Source organism: Typopeltis vanoorti, chromosome 8, assembly GCF_054136105.1.
Source record: "Typopeltis vanoorti isolate ZY-2024b chromosome 8, IOZ_Tvanoo_1.0, whole genome shotgun sequence".
NCBI classification, from domain to species: Eukaryota; Metazoa; Arthropoda; class Arachnida; order Uropygi; family Thelyphonidae; genus Typopeltis; species Typopeltis vanoorti.
This window is the reverse complement of record NC_143556.1, coordinates 48,910,524-48,925,298: the sequence shown is the minus strand read 5'-3', so window position 1 is coordinate 48,925,298 and position 14,775 is coordinate 48,910,524. Positions and strand designations below refer to the sequence as shown.

At 35.9% G+C, this 14,775-nt stretch overlaps 1 protein-coding gene across 7 annotated transcripts in view; it reads left to right on the top strand.

The window, feature by feature from the left end:
- The window catches only part of Ddr (discoidin domain-containing receptor 2), a 418,242-nt gene that overhangs the window by 365,713 nt on the left and 37,754 nt on the right, over positions 1-14,775 (top strand). The gene's annotated exons all lie outside the window — the stretch shown is intronic.

The window sequence follows — 14,775 nt, the reverse complement described above, 5'->3', positions numbered from 1 at the left end:
TTACCGGCATAAAATTTACGCATTCGACCAGAAGAAGGCGTTCTAAATAATCAGTTATTAAATATGCAGAAAGATGTAAGGTGATGAGCTTCATTGTTCATTATGTATTTTGGAACCCTTTTCAAATGCCTGATCTTGCGTCATCGAACTTGCAGGTGATTGTTCTAGATGTTAATTTAAATATATTCTAAGTTTTTAATAGATATTTTACAAAATTTTATTTGTTGAAGGTAGCCTTGTAAAACTTGTACCGTTTCAGTTCATGAGGTGAACCGGAGTTTTAGGTATACCTTCCTTTTAAACTGTGGAAAACGTTGGCCAATGACGACCTATCTCCGCTGTATAATGTAAACAGAGGTTTGTGAATATATTACATATTTAAGGTGGCGTCAAGGCTTATCGCATAACTACACCTGCTACCTCTCGTGAGTCTAATAGTAACAATTCAAAAGAGGAAACCAGAATTAAACGTCACAAATGGGCTCCAGTTCTGGGTATCGTAGCGCACAAATCATTATGATGACAAGAATGGGGCGCTAGTCTACCATACGTACAGAACATCCAACGGAACTAGTACACAGCGCCCCTTTTTGATATTACCATTTAAAGGAAGAGGCTAATAATTGTTTAGGCCTTATCGGTCATGGAAAGGTACAACACAAAGAACACTGCAAGATTCAGTAATTGCGACAACTGGATAATAAAAAAAACAAAAGCAGTACTTATGCAAAGTAGGAAATTGGAAGGAAGACGATCAATGTATACTAAACAGCTTTAAGGCAGAGAACACACCGTGAGTGAGATAATGACTTTAAATCTGCAGTATTTTATTCCTGTGGGTAGTTCTTTTCGTATTCCCTGAATTCATTATTAACTTACTTCATTTATTTCTCCCACTTTTTTTTCTTTATTAAACTACTGAATTTTGATAAATCATTTAGTACATCTTTCTTTACATGAAATAATGCAGCTAGCTGATTTTACACTATCACTTGATTTCGAATGTCCATTAATGTAAGACTACAATATAAAAAAATAAAATAAAATTCAACATTCATGCCGGATAAATGTTTATGGTTGTAGATTAAAAATGGAAACGAGATGGTAAAACGTTTATGAAAAAAAAATTGTCTTAATTTCTTGAAAAAAGAGTAGATGGTTTTCAAACGGAAGAGTTTATTCAGCAAATCGTAGATATCATCCATATCTTGAAGCATTCGTTCTAGCGAAACAAACATGATGACTGACGAAGAGCCTTGTTCGTAAGTGGCTTCGTCAGCAAAGTTGCATCACTACAGTCATACATCCGCCATCACCTGCAGCGAATGCACGTTTAGGGTGTTTTTCATGCACCACACAAACCGTTGCCTTTTCTCCCATTCCTGTTTTAAACTTAACTGCACTCTCTCTTTCTCACTATCTCTCTCCCTCTCTCTCTCTGTCGTGTGTGTTTCGCTCTCGCGATCTAGCTGTCTTTTATCGCGTAAGTGAATTTCAAGTCCCACCAAAATGAGCAGCAAAACGGAGTTGAAACAAGATGGTATCAGCGTAGCGGCAAATCAAGATAGGTCGTAAGCTACTTGGGAGTTTTCACTCACACGGACAGGGAGAACTGTTTCGTAACCGAATAGGAGTGAACCTTAGGCGTCGCTTCTAGGTTAAGTCGATCAGGTTGGATCACGTCATCTCCTGTCAGTAAAAGAAACACAATTTAATTCACCGAATAAATTTATTACCGATCTTTATACACGAGTGTAGGGAATGATATCCAAGAGATTTTATTGGCTCTCATCGCTCTTAGGATTCTATTATTTAGGTAACTGCACATTGTTCTTGAATGAATCATTTATAATCAATGCTATGCTATCCCTTCTTCCTTGCTGTGTTTTTATCTTCTTTCATTAAATAGACAAGTTAGTTGTTGATTGCATCAATGAGGGTTGTTTCAGTTACGAAAGACTAGGAAATAAAATAATTCAAAATACACCTTTTGGATTTTCGTTAATTCAAGCAGGAACGGACTATTTACACACACGCAAGAAATCAATCTTGTCTGGAGAATGGAGCAGTTGGTTGGTAACAGGAGATCCTGGTAGAGATACATTTCCATCGATCTATGGGGAGGGTGATTAATTGTTTATTTTGATACGAGAACAATTTGGCTAGCGTTCTGTATAATTTGTACGCAGATATGTTATTAGAGCGTTAACCACACCGAATCGGAAAAATAAATCATTAAGATTCCAATACCTCTTTCTATCCTCACCAAAATTAGATTTTGGTAACATAGATTAGAAGTAGTAGTTGAAGAAATGAACTTCTTACGAAGAGAAATAGTGTTTTGAAGTTTTAGAACTTTTAAAGACAAAAAAAAAGCAAGCGGGGATCATTTTAGGGGATGCAGTTCCTTGTTAACACTCGGCATCTGTGTGTGCAAAAAAAAAAAGAGAAAGAAAATAAACCTTTGTAAACGCAACTTGAGTTATTGATCGGGTCACCTTAGCGGAAGTGGTAATTTCTGGGAGCGAGATTACGATTAGGCAGTGATTTTCTAAAATGCACGATCCTCTCCGTGCACCCCACCGGCCCTTTTAGGGTCTCGTTGTGGGCAATCTCGAGAAAGGATGACATCGAATGTATGGCCCCACATCAAGGGAGAAAGGGGGATTTGGATGGGGGGGGGGACGTAAATGAACTTCGTTGCCGGTGTAGTGCGTCCCAAAGGCTTTCTAGGCAATCTTCGGACTAATGTCTTCCGAAATTGTTGCGAACTCTCGGGGATTCGTCTTGAACTGGAACGCGTGGAAACAAAGCCGTTCGCTGGAAATGGCGCGAGCCGATGAGATGGATGAGAGTGAGCCTACACGTGACAGTGGCGCATCCTACGGATGGCATCCCAGGTTTCGGAAATGGGAGAGGCAAGAGGTGATTGGGTGGCTGGAGGTGTGCTTCCGACCAGATTGCTGCGTCTCACGAGCATTGCTTACCGTTACTGTACACTCCCTGATCTCCCCCTCTCTGTTTTCGTGGAGTTTCTGAGATTTACAGTTTACTTGTAGTCTGACTCGAGACAACGAAAAATATTTCGTGTTTGTGTATGGAATTGCATAGTTTGTCTCGATTTCAGATTATAACGCTGCAATGCACTCGTTACATTGGTAATGGATTTTTGTAGTAATTAAATTTTCGTATGAGCTGCTTTTTAGTTACTTGCAGTAAGTCTTTGAATGCGAAACGAATGCAAACAGACTCATACTCTTTTCTTAATCAGTCTTTATTCTGTATGCTTTAATCTTATAGGATTTGCATATTTTGTAAACTTACAAAACTTTATTTTGTAAACTGTCTAGACAAATTTAATTGAGATCTCTATCAGTACATGTTAAGATTAACACCTATATTCTACTTCACACGGAATGCAATAAAATCAACTTTCTCTTAATCACATTATAGGAAGAATGGCTTTAAGTAGAGTGTCTGGCACCGTATTTAAAAAGAAAAAAAATCTATACACTCTACCAATGCACATATAAATTGAAAACGTTAAAATATCTTTCCTTTTAATCCTGTTGTGCTCCGCTTTTGATTTCTCATGCAGATTTTTTGTCATAGCTATCTAGATTTATTATAATTATAGAGCCAAATTTTCGTGAACAGTAGATTATTATTTAAGCAAAGCTTAAGTAAGCCTGAACAATTTTCAGAACCATCTCCTTAAAGGGATTATATAGTTAATGGTTCAAGCAATGGAAAAAGAATAAAATCCTTTTGTAAGTGAAGAAAAAGACTTACTTTAAAGATCTTGCCAATTCATACGTGATCTTTCGGCTGCAATTTAAATATATAATGGAGTCTAGCACAGTTTTGCGAAATTAAAGGTAAACTCCAAAGCATAATCTCAAACTAGACGTTATATTAAAAATAACATCTTAAAAGAAGAGTATCATTCAAAGCATCCTTTGTTTTGAAAATTGAACAACATATTCGTGTTATATGTTACAAAAATATTAATTTGCTTCAACAGAGATACTTTAGATTAGATTTAGGAAATTTATTAAACGTAATTCAAACATAACTTCATTCAAAGTTAAAACATACAAAATTAACTTTTTTTCCTTATTGAAATTCGTAAGAATGAAAACATCGGTTTTCTGTTTACAGCTACGAATTTCATGTCTATTTCGACAGACTATTTTCATCACGAAATCTTAGAGATATTGTACACACATATATTTATATTGATTCCACGAATCGTTATGTTTTATTTTTTTTTTGAAACATAAGCGAACTAGTATCACGTATTAAAGATGCACATATACTACAGCTCATCTCTTTTGGTGACTGCCATATTGAACAGAATTTTTTTTTTTTTTTTACAGAGGGTCCTCAATAAAAATTGAAACTTAAGTTATTAATATCAGAAGACCCCATTTCATTGCATCTGTATGGAAGTTAAAATAAGAAAAAATATGATGATTAAAAAAGAACGGAAGCTAATATAAAACATAAATTTCAAATAATGAAACCGTCTTGTAATATACGAATTACTCTGCTTCCAAAGATAAATGATTTTGAAAAATATCTGGAAAAGTTTATATATCGGGTTAAGTCATTTTTAGAATCAAAATTACCGTTTTATTTATGTTCATTCTTAGTTTTATCCCAAAATTAGCAAGATCCCTACAATAGGTTTTATTTTTATTCGCCGTATTATTCTTATAACGATTAATTAAATCACCTGCTTTTTGTGACTAGTTTAACCAGATGATCATTAATTAAATAAATAGATCAATAAATCGACAAGCAAAGAAACAAATAGACAAGAAAATAAATAAATAAACGGCATGCCAAACCCAGTGGATCAATCAGTAGGCATGCTGACTGGTAGAAAAATAGCTATGCATACAGGTGGATCAATAAATAACCATATTAGACAGTTAGCTAAATAATAGGCAACATCTGCCCATACAGTTTTTACCATATGCAGCATAATCGTATTAGGTATTACATATACTACTATCATAGCAATTACTGATTTGATCAAATGCAATTAAACGAACATGGCCGTCTCATTCTATTCCCTGTGAAACACGTTTTCTTGCATGACACTAAAAATTGCAGTTCTTTCTGACTGCAATGCCCTCTCTGTAAAAACAGAAGGGAACGAGGTTTTACCATATCTGTACCCATCCAGATAAACTCATATTCCGCAGGAGTGATTAGCTGTCAGCGTTGCGGTGCAGGGAAGTTTACAGAGAAATGACGAAGTGCGTCATCATTTAGGTAGAAACTGTTACATTTACCGCACTTCAATTAAGTGCAGCTGTTTTCTACCTTCGACTTTGCTAGGAAGAGCATATTTTTTTTTTCCTTTCTGTCATTTTCCAACACAGTTCAAAACGAAGCTTTTCAGATTCTGCAGTTTTATGCAACGTTGCTATTCGGATTAATTTCATTTCTGGATTAGTGAACGTGGAAACTTAGGCTGTGTGTTCGGTTTTGGTTATTATGCAAACTGAGCACGTTTTGCAGTTTTTTTTGGGCTGTTTTGTGCATTTTTATCGTTCATCAGGGCGATGAAAGGAACCTAATATCGTTAAAGATGTTTTCTGTATATTTTGTCTGGAAAATATTTAAGTGTTTATGAAGTAATGTTTGCTTTTTTTGTAAAAGACAATTTTATCTTTTGTGCAACAGTATTTGTAGGCGTTTTATAAGAATGCGAAAATACTATTATCTTAGCTGTGTGTTAGTTCGTTGTCAATACAATGGATACATATCATTGCTTTGACTAGACAGATTTTGATGAAATTTAGAATTTTTCTCATCAACTAAATTTGTTAGTCTTACAAAAGACTAATTTTTTTTGTTGTCCTAATTGAAATTAGTTCTTATCACGGCGATATAGTAAACTGTAGCAGTTCTATAAGGTAATCCCAGACAAGAAAAGTTGTAAATCTATATAAAACATTAGTTAGTACAATAAATGGATTCAATGATCCAGAAACTTTGAATTTCTGGAAAGATCCAAACGTGGCAAGACACTTCAAACCACCAATAAAGAGAACGGTGGTTTAAAAGGGGCGATGAATCTGATTTCATTTTTGTTGATGATTACCGAACATTGAGGCGTTCATTTTTAAGGCGATTTTGCATCCGAAGAACACATACGATTAACACACCGTCCTCATCACCTTACTCTATTCTGCCGTAATCCCAAACTACCTACCCAGACTTAAAATGTTTTTAGCTGAAATTCAACTATATACGAAAGGGATAATAAAAGAGGAATATGATGTCTTCTGATCATTAGACTACTTCTTACGTATTGACTGTATTATGGTTGTAATCTAGCTGCGTCATTAGTCAAAAATTCTATCAACGTTTTTTTGTAATCCCAATGGATTAAACTGATGCGCCTGCACTCTCAACAGTAGCAAGTAATTTTAGAGTTTGAGCATTTCTAGTTCAATTGGTTCTATTTGTTTTTCTTTTTGTAAAACCTTGCCTTGTGTAGATTTATAAAAAGAAAATAAGAATTCGCCGTCTATCTCCACTTGAAATTAGCTAATTGAACTTCACTAGAAAATTATCAAGGTAAAAAAACAAAACAAAAAAGAAACATAAGTACGGGTTGGATCATAGTGATTGGGTTATGTTGTGTTGTATTCGCATTAGGCTGAATCAAAGTAAGGTTCTATGAGGAGGACAGCGTATTATATCTATTTAGTTTTGGGCGTTCCTCTGATATATTTGTATATTTTAGGGAGGGAAAAGACCGAGAATCCAAGAAGAAAGATCCTGCCACCCAATACTGAATGTTATTCATTAAGTTATTTGTTTTGCCGTATAATCTATATCGTCTCCATTAAAATTGGTGCATTTGACAGACAGTCTTAACTAATGGCATCTATTCCTACATTAAAATTTTTGATCATCTTGACGTGCTTCCAGCTTTGCTGCAATAAAAACATTTCATCTGTTGTAAAAGGTTTTCTTACAATTATGGTCTGATTTCTGTAATTATGCCTTCTTGAGCCGCGCCATGTTTTTAATCGACAGACATCTGCTTTTCAATTTCACGCAAGCAAATCCTTGAGAGGTTCGGCATTACTTTTGAATCTCTACTGATCTTGTGCAGCTTACAACATCCAAAGGGGAAGAAGAGTTGTTTCATTTGGCATGTCTTACGACTATTGACAAAAGGGCTTAGCCATCGTTATTAACAGAGTAGTTCTCCAAGCAAGACTGTTTCTTACTTTGCTATCTTGTTAGTATCTTTGATTAATTTCGGACCGCTCAGTGAAGGATAACGTCCATCTACCGGCTTTGCATTCAATTACAAGGAAACACCGAACTTGAAAAGTGGCGCACGCATGCCTCGTCACAATGCTCGGAAGACCTCGACGTACAGTGTTAGATAGAAGCGCGAGGTTAATTGTTCACTGGGGACTGTGGGTAATGGTTAGATGGGGCACTTCGCTTCTATCCTATGCTCATCTAGCAGTTCGGAAGAGTTCTTCGTCGCTACAGGATGGCTCTAACACTCGTACGGTGTAATGTTTCGTCGTGTATTTACATCCAATTACCTAGAAATCAATAAGGTCTTGTAGAAACGAAGGGCAAATGCTGCCCTCCTTTTGTAAAGGTTGAGCATGTGAAAAACCAATCAGAAGACGCAGAAGCGAGAACATGAAAGAATTCTCTATTCAATAGTTAGAACAAATGTTTGTTTTCTTGCAAGTAGTTTTTTTAATAAGTAAAACAAAAATGGAATAAAATTGCAACTGAATTGGGAATTGGTTACACTGGGAATAAAGATTACCTTTTCGTTCTTTGTTTGTTAAAATTGTACGTTCGTAATAGTCATTGGTACGTATAAATTATATAATGCATTCATCTACAGTAGATTGTAAAAGAAAAATAATAGATGCTCTTTTATGTTCGCTTTTCTAATTCTAGAAAGATGTAGTTCAACATCCCCTAGCGAATATTTAGATTACAAGAAAGTTAATGATGTTAGCGAACTCGTACGAATATTAGATGAGGTCGAATTGCGATTCTCAATTATTAAAATGTTTTGTAGAAATAAGAAATACTCAGAGGAGTCGACAAATGACGTTAATGATCCCAGTAGTTTGTTTTTAAACAAAACAAATACGTTGCATGCTTTAATAACAACAAGAATATCTCTTCAATTCCTTTTTCATTTATAAAGCATCTTGTACGAAGTCGTTGTACTTGTTGCTAATAGCAACACGTTAGTAAGCAAGCAAGCATCTCTAGTGCAGGACGAGTTTGTATAATCCTCATATGTACAGACCTCCGTTTTCGAATTCCCCTTTTCCCTATACTACAAACGTGTTGATTTTCTCTTCTCCAAATCTGTGTGTTTGTGGAGAGTCAATCGAAGTAATCCTTTACATTCATTAAAAGCATTTATATTGCTTTGCACTTTGGTCCTTTCGATAACCAAGGTGAAATGAAACGCGCGTGCCCATCTAATAAAGAGAATTAAATAGAAATTCTCTATGAGAAGTTAAGTCCCTCTCTTTCTCGTGACTGTCTTCGCCTCTTTTGTCCACGCTTCAAATCCTCTTAGTCACCCATGCACAATCTTCTGTTGGTTAAATAGTTGACTGCCGTTACCTTGGTAACCGCTTCGATTGTTGGCATGATGATAATCAGTGAACTGTTAAACGGAAAACCCAATTTGTTGTGTGAGGTACTCAAATAGACCAATTGTAGTATCACAAGAGAAGGATTACTTTTCTGGTTTCATCAATGTTAATTCTTTCGGATTACTCGTTCGAATGGCTTAAAACACCTTTTAGTAGAAGTGCGTTAATAATAGTTTGTCTTATTACGAATAAGACAACAGCGCTTATCTTGAGGTTTACTCTTACTGTTAGCAGGTTCATCCGTGGCCAAAACGAATCTGTTTAACTTATAGATAATCTTCTGTTCGAATAGTGGAGTAGCCATTAAGAATTCCATGTGAAAATGAATGAAACGTAGCAAAATCAGTACTTACTATAAACAAGAGATGGGATAGGAGGAAAGCAAAACACAATTACAGCTAGAGAAACTTTCTGACATTATCTTGTAAGAATGCAGACTTCTGCCCTTAGTAACAACTGTTTGGAAAATTCCAAAGACCAACCCAAAAGACCAGAGCGTTAACTAGCATCTCTATAAATATAACGCAGTCCTAACATGCACAGGTCAATGGAACTTCGTTCGCTTCTGCATTTAACTTGTCAGCACTTTCTTTTTCTCCATTCCATGTATCGATAGGATCTGTTTTACAGCTTACAAACGACAAGAGTGAGCAGGTAATGAGACAACCAAGTGATGTACGAGGAAATACTTGATTCTTGTTTAGACCAACATCACTATTTTTACTGCAACAACACTCACTGATCGCTTTATTTTGGGATTTTTAGTTTTGAAATGTGACCTAAAATATTTCTTAGGTTGAGCTCTTACGTTCAAACTCACCTAATGTTTATTTTCTTACCAACGAAGGCTTCCTATATATAGAAAATCTTCTTAAGAGTGATGAAAATTTGCTGACGTATATATTTGTCTATTTGCTAGCTAAAAAACAGATGAAATACTTATTATTTCTGTATTTCCTCATTTTGCCCGTTTTGTTTTTCCAATAGTTGAACAACCCCTACTAAAAATTATTTATTTACGCATACATCCGAAGTAACATCACCAGCGGGCACTGATTCTGAAATTTAAAATTACGATTCATCAGTAGATTTATGGACTATTCATTGGAGTTGGTCGTGTGATAACCACTAATGGATTCAAATTCTTTATTCACAATTAATAAAAGTATATACATTGAACCGATTTTTTAACGTACACTTTTGAAGTCCTAATTTATTTATCACGATTATTAATTTTCAACAGCCACTATTGAGAATCATCAAAGCAAAACCTCAACATAAAAAATCACCATCAATTTTGCGTCTCTACATTAGGAAGTGTATTTTCATCCCAGCCAAAAAAGAAAGAAAGAGAGAGAGAGAGAGAGAGAAATGATTAAAGCTTGTTATGGAAAGTACGGTCGCAAATCGCATTGGCTAAAAGTCTGAGGTATTTTTCGTGGCGCGATTTACATATAAATAGAGCTGCCATGTTGCTATTTATTACTGCGAAGGAGAAATTAATTTATAACGAGAGAATCCGTCCCGATGCATTATTTCCTGTACTTTGCAAGTCACTAGGGAACTCAGGGCTCTATTAGGGAATTATTGACTGTACCTTCTGTACAACCTTAGCTTCGGAAGCAAAGAAAAAAACATAATAATAATAAAAAAAACCAAACTTTGAAACTTATGGTCTATGCATTGTTATAGTAGCGCCCCCTATCATTAATAATGAAGCGTGGAACCGGACATTGCTAAGTGACTGGGAAATATGGAAAAAGAGTATTTATTAGAGGGAGAATTAATTATTAGGGAGGCACTTGCTCCAAGTAATAACACGCTTTACTAAGTTGCGAATTAAAGTTTTAATTAAATATGAAATAACAAACGCTGCAAGGTTTAATAATGAAGGTAGGAAAAACGTAAAGATTTAATATAAAAAGGCAAAATAATTTAGTCATGTACAAACTTTTCGAACAACATTAAATGAGATCCAAAATATTAAAGAGGTAATATGGTCTTTTCTTTATGTTTGTGTGCGGCTAGGTGGTTGTTATCTTGTTTTTCTACAATGTCACAGCTGACTGGCTCATCCTACTTCGATCTAAAAATAACTCGTATTCTGAAACTTCCTAGTTTTTCTTTAAGACGAGCGATAAATGATGTACCGATGCGGTTAATATGCCTTTGCAAGTGTGTTTTCTACGCTTCGTTCTTATACACTTCTTTCAATTTTCCACGAAGTTAATATTACTAACTGTGCAAATATTTTGATGGGAGTATTTAAAAACATTACTTGTTAAAGCGCAAAAGATTGGATCACATAATAAAGATTTTTCATAATTTTTGCGTGATTCTCGCTTGTCAGTTTTGGTCTTTTCAGGATAGTACCGTAATTTCTATTTTTGCATGAGTGCTAATGATAATTTAGGTTTATTTGTTGATTGCTAGAAGAATACTTTGTCATCATTTCTTTCGTTGATTGTACTTGAATAACTTAATTTTTGTTCGAGTGAAATATAGAATAATGAGAGTTGTTCATTTCGATGTGACACTTGTTTTAATTTTGTCCATTACATGTGACAAAATTGTTTAGGTTTGTCCATTTCAGTGTAAAGATTGTTATTCAGGTTTATCCATTTCATTACAAAGGTTGCTGTATAGGGTTGTCCATTTCAGTGCGAAGGTTGCTGTATAGGGTTGTCCATTTCAGTGCGAAGGTTGCTGTATAGGGTTGTCCATTTCAGTGCGAAGGTTGCTATGTAGGTTTGTCTATTTTAGCGCGAAGGTTGCTATGTAGGTTTGTCCATTTTAGCGCGAAGGTTGCTATGTAGGTTTGTCCATTTTAGCGCGAAGGTTGCTATGTAGGTTTGTCCATTTCAGCGCGAAGGTTGCTATGTAGGTTTGTCCATTTCAGCGCGAAGGTTGCTATGTAGGTTTGTCCATTTTAGCGCGAAGGTTGCTATGTAGGTTTGTCCATTTCAGCGCGAAGGTTGCTATGTAGGTTTGTCTATTTTAGCGCGAAGGTTGCTATGTAGGTTTGTCCATTTTAGCGCGAAGGTTGCTATGTAGGTTTGTCCATTTTAGCGCGAAGGTTGCTATGTAGGTTTGTCTATTTTAGCGCGAAGGTTGCTATGTAGGTTTGTCCATTTTAGCGCGAAGGTTGCTATGTAGGTTTGTCCATTTTAGCGCGAAGGTTGCTATGTAGGTTTGTCCATTTCAGCGCGAAGGTTGCTATGTAGGTTTGTCCATTTCAGCGCGAAGGTTGCTATGTAGGTTTGTCCATTTCAGCGCGAAGGTTGCTATGTAGGTTTGTCCATTTCAGCGCGAAGGTTACTATGTAGGTTTGTCCATTTCAGCGCGAAGGTTGCTATGTAGGTTTGTCCATTTCAGCGCTAAGGTTGCTATGTAGGTTTGTCCATTTCAATGCGAAGGTTGCTATGTAGGTTTGTCCATTTCAGTGCGAAGGTTGCTATATAGTTTTGTCCATTTCAGCGCGAAGGTTGCTATGTAGGTTTGTCCATTTCAGCGCGAAGGTTGCTATGTAGGTTTGTCCATTTCAGCGCGAAGGTTGCTATGTAGGTTTGTCCATTTCAGCGCGAAGGTTGCTATGTAGGTTTGTCCATTTCAGCGCGAAGGTTGCTATGTAGGTTTGTCCATTTCAGCGCGAAGGTTGCTATGTAGGTTTGTCCATTTCAATGCGAAGGTTGCTATGTAGGTTTGTCCATTTCAGTGCAAAGGTTGCTATATAGTTTTGTCCATTTTAATCTGGCGCTTGTTATTTAAGTTTGTCCATTTCATGTAGAAATACTGTTGTCTACACTTTGAAAAAAATATGAAAATATCAACAATATAAAAATATATGACGATTGGCAACGACCATATACCTACATTTTATATTGGGATATTGTCGTCTGCCACAGCAGATATATTTTGTCTATTGCTTGTGGTAATATTTTTGCCCTCTACGTGTTATATATTATTTGCAGTTTCATGGATACCGATATGGAGAACATTATGATAAATCGCATGATGTACTTGGGAAAGAAACCAGATTCGAAGCCGAAATAAAATTTGTGCGAGCCCATAAACAACCCTCGAATTCTGAACTATTTTGCTCTACTTAGAACTAGTTAAATATGCAGTGAACTCGTTTTTTTTGCAATGTCTATTTTGCATATGTAACTTTGTGATGCGAATGACTGTAAATTTTTCGTTGAAAAATGCAATTCGGTAGCGGTGGAAACTATTTATTCTATTCAGCGGAAGAATAAAAATGGATACGTTAAACATGAATAAAGCGGGGCTCGTGGATCATTTATTTAGTAGTAACGTGAGGCTTTCTTATGATTTATGTCCGTTACGTGAAAAGAGCTCTATTCACACTTATATTTTGATATTCAGAATATCGACATTTTTGATGGAAACGGGTGGAAATCCGTCCAAGAAAACCATGTAGCAGACGATACAAGCGAAACGTAATATAAAATGGCATCAGCACACATCTTTGTACGTATTCAGATTGAACCCATTTGTTCTAAAATACGCAGACACATTTCTTTCTGCCCAAATACCCCGAAGTAAAAGAAGAGTAAGAAAATGGCAAGGAAGAGGAAGGCAGAGTAGATGTGCCGAGAGTGGCTGTAGGTAATGAAAAATACAAAAGTGGAAACTCCTCTTTACATATCGAGGTATAACATAAAACATAAAGTCCCTACTCAAGGGGGAGATATTCCCTGCAATGGGAATCAGGGGACTATTAGCAGATGCAAGTGTGGGCTCACCTACTCTGATTCGAGTGACAGCCATGGACTTAAAAAAACCTCAGATGACGCGCAGAACTTTCCCATTAAATAGATCTTTGGAAATGGCTGCGCACTCTCTCTCTCTCTGAGAGAGTTTTTCTTTATCGTTCAGTGTCTCCACGCAGCTCCGGCACTATTTACGAAATCGTTCCACACTAGAAACCCCGTTTTGAACGGCAGCTACGGTGGCTTTCCTTTGGGGACCATTGAAAAATGACTAATGTTCCCCCAGAGATTTTCAAATAGCACAAGATGGAGTTACGGATAGCTGGCTTCGTAAAATTAAATGAATCCTCTTTTCTCTCCTTCTCTCTATTTCTTTTTTTTTCTCTCTGTATTCGTTCTCTCTCATTTTAAAGAATCGTACCCATTACTTTCCTGATGGCTACTCCAAGCTCCGGCTGTTTTAAGTAGTTTTCCATTTTATTAGTCGAACACCTGGTACGCGTTTGACTTCCGACATTGCTCTCTGTAGACTGGAACTCTTAGTTCGTCATTCGGCGCACTGGCCGCGTCAGAGAAAATATTAATATTGTCCTAAGTCGGTTTATCAGTTCCTAAGCGTGTTTCTGCATGCAGCCGCCAGCTGATTATAAACTTTTACGACTGAATTCCTTGTGGAAAATGAAATAAGTTTATGGCTATCTTTGAATTTATAAGTTGGCTGAAGTATTAATTTTGACGTGGCTGCTGTTTGTCTTGGTTACCGTTCATGATGTCTTCCAGTGTGTGAAGATCTCTCTCTCTCTCTCTCATTTATTAATTTCGTTTGTTTTCATCTCCATTTTGTTCTTATTTCTGTTTTTTTTTCTTTCTTTACCTGCTTTTTTTCTTTACTTCTCCTCTTTTATTTCTTTATTTCTCTTTTGTCCCTTTCTTTTACTTTCCCCATTTTCTTTCTTCTTAACTTTTCTTCTCCCCCCCCATTTTAACTTTTTTGAGCTCTCTCTCTGTTGCTGTATTTTTTTTTCTTTCTTTGGTTCGTAACTATGAAAGATAAATAAAAAAAAGAAAAGAAGATAGTAAAAATTAGATAAATAAAATTATATAAGTATTCCATGTTGTATATAGTGACTTACTTTTCATATCTCGATTATCATAATTAGGTCGTATATAATGTGTTAGTCATGATTAAGAAGATGTCGATGAAATTACTACTACCTATCTAAGTACAAAAAACAACAATATAAGCAATGATAAACAGAACACTGAACTACTCGAAAAATAGGAGATAACAATTCATACTAAGGAAAATGTTTACATTTTTTAATACTACGCCCTCCAAGGACGTCCAGGTGTTTGCTTCC